This window comes from Acipenser ruthenus, chromosome 13 (assembly GCF_902713425.1).
Source record: "Acipenser ruthenus chromosome 13, fAciRut3.2 maternal haplotype, whole genome shotgun sequence".
Classification (NCBI taxonomy): domain Eukaryota; kingdom Metazoa; phylum Chordata; class Actinopteri; order Acipenseriformes; family Acipenseridae; genus Acipenser; species Acipenser ruthenus.
The window spans coordinates 14,265,843-14,271,842 of NC_081201.1; the positions used below are offsets into that span (position 1 = coordinate 14,265,843).

Sequence of the window (6,000 nt, forward strand, 5' to 3'; positions counted from 1 at the left end):
GTAGAGAACTTCTATAAGGACCTGTATAACATCAAATCTACAGATGACACCCTGATAGAGTGGTTCCTGAGCCAGTTGGAGCCTGACTCAGTGCGGGACGACGAGGAGGAGGATAAGGACCCAGAACTCACGCTGGAGGAGCTCACCCAGGCGGTTAAGACCATGAACACCGGTAAGACGCCAGGTCCAGATGGCATCCCGGGTGAGTATTACCATCTTTTTTGGGACACGCTAAAAGTCCATTTAGCGGAGGTCTACAGAGCGGTCTACAGGGAGAAGCGGTTGGGCCCTTCTATGCGGGAGAGTGTAATTACTCTCCTTCATAAGAAAGGGGAAGTTAAAGATCTACAGAATTGGCGCCCAATCAGCCTCCTTTGCGTGGATTACAAGATACTAGCCAAAGCTCTGATGCTCCGGCTACAAGTACACCTCCCTTTGGTCATTGGCCCCGACCAGGCTTGTGGCGTCCCAGGGAGGTCCATCACCGATATTTTAATGTTAACAAGGGACATTCTGGCTTATTCTAGAGAACGGAACCATCCCCTCTGCCTGTTCAACCTTGACCAGGAGAAGGCGTTCGATAGGGTAAGCCATGAATATATGTACAAAGTGATGGACCAGATGAAATTCGCTCCTGGACTTAGGGAGTGGGTTAAAACTATCTATACAAAACATTAGTACCCGAGTCTTGGTGAACAGACACCTGACTGGTAAAATATCTATCCAGTCAGGGGTCAGACAGGGTTGCCCACTATCCCCACTGCTATATGTCGTGTGCATTGAACCCCTCCTGCAGGCAATTCGTAGGGATACCAATATAACTGGTTTCCAGCTGCCTGGATCCAACGGGGTCCAGGTCAAAACAACAGCATATATGGACGATGTGTCACTCATTTGCACCAACACATCGTCGGTACCTCGGATTAGTAATATCCTTGAGAAGTACTGCACGGCGACCGGGGCAGTGATTAATAAGTCCAAGAGTGAAGTCTACGTGTCTAAAAATTGGCAGGTAGATAGGGAACTGTCGGACATGTACCCTGTCAAAAACGACAAAATCAAGATTCTGGGCCTCATTTGAGAGAACAATAGCTCGGGGGCCCAGAGCTGGACGGCGGCCATTAACCAGGTCCGTAAAAAGATTGGCGGATGGAGCACAAGATCCTTAACAATGACGGGTAGAGTATTAATAACCAAGTCTATACTGTTCCCCATCCTCTCTTATGTAGGAAAAATCTTTCCCCCAGAGAGGACCACCAAAAAAGTGGTGGACCGCATTATCCACCGCTTTATCTGGGGCAGCAAGATGGAGAGGGTAAAGCGAGCCACCTTGAGTAAAGCCGACAAGAAGGGAGGTAAGGGGGTCCCGGACATTGTGCAGCTCACCCGAGTGCAGGGGCTCACACAAACTATCAAGATCATCCAGGCCCTGGACAGGAAGGTATGTTACATGAATCGTTTCTATTTTGCCACCTGTCTCTCAGGGCCTTGGGCCTCTGCACTATTGACAACACTGTGCCGTACTCCTGGGACCCCCTCCCCCTCCCCCTCCCCCTCCCCCCCCTTGTATTGAACTTTAAGGGACACTATATATAAATTGGGCTTCGATAAAGCAAAATTGGCCTCCTGGGATACAAGGCTGTAACTAAATATCTTGCCGGTTCCCAGGAAATTGAAAAAAGTAGCTGCTTTCTCCCTCACCCAAAGCCAAAAAAATCAGGGAGAATGTCTCACAGCTGCCTCAGTAATGTCCAGAAGGATATAGCATGGAACACCGTCCACAGTGCACTCCCCACTCGAGCGTTCATGTTCAGGAGGGGACTAGCCCAAGTAGAAACATGCCCCTATGCAAAGTGCCGCAAGAGAGAAACACCAGCCCATATCTTCTGGGAGTGTGATGTGGCTGGCAGTGTCTGGCTCTCTGTCTCCATCTTCCTAAACAGGTTTGCTGACACGGCCAAGATGACCGCTGAGACTGTGCTCTGTGGGCCTGCGGGAGGAATCGCTACCAGCACAGCCAAGTGCGTTTGGCGTGTCATCAATGTTGTCAAGCAGATCCTGTGGGAAGGCCGTAACGTCTGTGTCTATCACAAGCAGGAGCTAGACACTATCACCACGACCAGAAGGGCACAAACTCTTATCAAGGACTTTGTAATTCTGGACATCCGGACCCTCGGGAAGGACAAGGCCTACGCGGAGTGGAGGATCGCCGGACTTCAGGACGTGAAGATGGAATAAAGGAAAAAACTGGAACCGCTAGCTCCTAGGAGCGGGACTACGGGGCACCGCTAAGCCTTTTATTTATTTTGTCATGCCAGCATTCCGCCCTTTTTAGCTGGCATGGCCGTTTTTGAACGGTGCCCTGGTTTTATGTAGTCTTTTTGTTTCAGTTTTATGGATTTTTATTTGATTTATTTTGAATGTTTTATTTGATTTGGTTTTGTTTTATGTATCTTTAAGATTTTTAATGTAAACTATTAAAAGTTACATTTTAAGTGTTTTAAAATTTTTGAATTTTAACTCACTGTTTTACACACTGTCCCTTTTCCCCTTTCCCTGTTTTAGTAATATAGTTTTATTGTTCCGTTTTATGTTCACTTTTGAACCTTTTTAGAGAGCACTCCCCTGCCCTCACAAGCACTGGTTTTTTATAGATGGTTCTTTTTTTCTAGTCACTTTTTAACCCTTTGCGGTCCATTTATTAATCGCGCGTCAGGCACGCCAGGAATAATTAATTTTCACACGCGCAGTTAATTTTATACGCGCTGTTTAAAAGTATTTTTTTTCACAGTCAAACGGGTTTAAATGGCCCTGCATATCAACAAAGCACACACTAGGCATCTCCAGCCCCTCCCCAGCCTTTTGTTTGCTATAGCGTTCAGCTGTGTAAGAAATAAATAATAATAATAATAATAGTCGTACATACCGATCGATCATCTCCAGATCACTCGTTTTATCACCAAACTCCTCAATAATGCGATCAAAGTCATTATTTTATTACTATAACATCTGAAAAAAGCTCTGCAAATGTCCATGATAGTCTCAGTGCGCTGACGCACTTAGCCAGCTTGTTTATTATGGACGCCCATTATCTGATACCTGATACCATGTATGACTATTCATGAAATACGCCTTTTTTTTTTTTTTTTTTTTTTTTCCGACTTGTCTCGGCTCCTGTCGCTACCACTCGGCAATTAAATGGTTTTCTCGGCTTTTTCCGGAGAAAAAACGACTAAACACCCGTTTATTGCGTTGCTATAATGATGTCGGACCCAGTCCGACAAAGGACCTGTGAGGAATAATTGCAATGTCGGACCCAGTCCGACAATGGACCGCAAAGGGTTAAAGCAGCACAGGTTTTTTTCATGTTGATTTTAATCTGTGTCTGTTTTAACCATGTACAAAGCACGATTGTCTTGCTGTTTTTAAATGTATTTTAAATGCTTTTAAAACAAAATGTATGTCTGTATGCATGAATGTCATCTTTAAAAGAAATGTAACATGAATGAAAAAACGAATGGGTGTAAATGTAAAAAATGTAAATTCTCAATAAGAGTATTTTACTAAAGATTTCCGTGGAGAGGAGCATTTATGAGTTCAATGCAATTTTTGGCTAGCCCTGCCCCTCGGGGTGGGGCTCGACACGGGTTTAAAAGCAGAACGAGCACAGCAGCTGCGGCCGTGTTAATAATTAGAGCCTGGCACCTTTTTTTTTTTTTTCTTTTTCCCGTTTTTCCCCCTCAGTCCAAGAAGCAAGTACCCTGGCAGCTCCGGGCTGCACCCGGGGCGTTTGGGCAAAACAATTGTGGGCATCGCTTCTTGGCCTCTTGGCTCAGATCAGTATATGTGGCGTGACCGCAGTGCTGGTCGGTCAGGTGAAAGAGAAGGCGAAGGGATGGCGACGTCTGCAGGAATTGCTTTTAAACCTCCGGGGTGTCGGCTGAGGAATACAATCAGGATGGTGAGAAAAGAAGGAGTTCCGGTTATGTCCAGGAAGGATTTTGTCAACCGAGTGCTGTTGGAAGGACTGAAGATGAGCTTTGGAGAAGTTTTCTGCCTAAAAGATTTCCAGATAAGAGGAATTTATGACATGACTTAAGTCTGAGGATTACTGCAAGAACGTTTGGAGCTACGTGAAGAAAGACAAAAGAAGTGAGAAAAAAGACTAAGTTATAGTTTGAGATGAAAATGATGATTTTGATGTATTGTTTTTGAGAAATTGTGTTTGAGTATTTGATTAGAGATGAATATGATTGTTGTATTAATTGAGAGTGATGTATTTGAGTATTTGATTAAAATTTATTATATTAAAAAAAAAAAAAAATCTGTTCTTATCAGTTTAATATCTGATACGTCCCCCATAGGGGGACCCGTCTATATTAAATTGATTTTTGGAAGCAGGAGATGGAACCGGGGCTTGCTCCGTCCACTCCACGCATCGACCCGGTATTGCAGTATCTCCGGGAACGGTGCGCACAAGAAAGGTCAAAAAAGAAAGAGAGAGACAGCCTCTCCCTCTCCCTTTTTCTGGGTTGTATTTTTTCCCGCTCTTTTTGTTTGTTTGTTTCAAATAAGGCAGGCAGACAGGTCTACCTAACTGATGGACAGTCTGCTCTGCTCACGCAGCAGGCCAGTGTACCCAAAAGCCCTTGCGCTCGTGGGAGGAGGATGAGCGCTGCAGTAAAGCAGAAACGGAGCTGTTTAGTGGGGCAAGGAGCCCTCGCTTTCAAGGCGGCAGCAGCAAAGCGCCTCTTTGCCGGGACCGAACGGCACTTGCGTTTTGGGAAGAGTTCCCCGTTTTGTTTTGTTTGGCCTTGCCGCCGGGTAGAGAAGGCCTCGAAGGGCTGGGCTGCCAGTAAAGCCACACTCTGGCTTCTCTTCAGTTCGAATAAATCTTTCTAAGGACTAAGGCTTAGAGGGTAGTGGCATTGCCCGCTCCCTCCGAGGGTCTGTGAGGGGTTTGTTCGGGTGAGGAGGAACAGAATTTTTTTTATTTTTGACTGGCTTTTCTTCAGCTCGGCAACTTTTTGGAAGACTAATGCTCAGTCTGGTTTTGGCTTGCCCAATCCAGGCCGAGGGTCTTTCAAGATTTTGTTGACTGTTGAGAGCAGTTTTTCTTTTTCAGGCGGTTCCGGCTTTTCCAGACGTTCCTGGAGTTCGAGAGAAGGAGGACCTACCATCCAGACGACCTTTGAGGACCCTTTGATGACCTAGACGACCTCATCCCCAGCCCTTCATTGTAATCGAGATCCAGACCGAGAGAGCAGCCGGTGCCCAGCAGAGGGCGCCATCTGGGAGTTGCAGAGGGCGTCCCCGGACCCCGAGGAGGCGTCACAGCCACGATTCTTCCTACGTGGTCTCAGTGCCAAGCAGCGCCCCCTACTCCGCCAGGGAAGGACACCGTTCACCTGGGGAGGGGTTCCCTCTTGCGAGGCGACCATCTCCTCAGGGACTAAAGTAATAGTTCCTTCAACTGCCCAGATTTGCTGCTTATGTTGTCTCTTTTCCGTAGAGAGAGACAACCCAGACGTCCGCCACATTCCAAACTCCATAGTGTTAGGGCCCAACAGAGGGCTGGTATTTTATAATGGGATGCCAAAACTCTGCAGGAAATGTGTGGAATTAGGACACCTGGCGGCCGCATGTACTGTAGTCAAGTGCAGGAACTGCGGCGCCCCCAACAAGACCAGCCACTGCAGAGAAGAGAGGCAGTGTAATTTGTGTGGAAAGAAGGGGCACCTGTTTAAGGACTGCCCCTCTTCCTATGCCAACATGGCCAGAGCAAGCCTGAGCAGGAAGAGGGAGCAAGTAACAAAGATCAGTCCACATCACCACCAACAGCATCAAAAACCCAGACTCCAGCACCATCATCATCACCAGCACCCCCCTCACCCGAGACATGTCCCGTTTTACAAGGACCCCTTCCCCCAGCCCAGAGAGAGAGTACACTAGCTCCTCCAGTAGCTCCTCTGATACAGAACACGAGGCAGGGAGGGAGCC

At 47.0% G+C, this 6,000-nt stretch overlaps 1 non-coding gene across 1 annotated transcript; it reads left to right on the forward strand.

The window, feature by feature from the left end:
* The first annotated feature begins 4,292 nt into the window (after positions 1 to 4,292).
* Positions 4,293 to 4,480, forward strand: LOC117418685 (U2 spliceosomal RNA). Its single transcript, XR_004662275.2, has one exon. It is a non-coding gene; the product is annotated as a U2 spliceosomal RNA (small nuclear RNA).
* Positions 4,481 to 6,000: the final 1,520 nt, after the last annotated feature.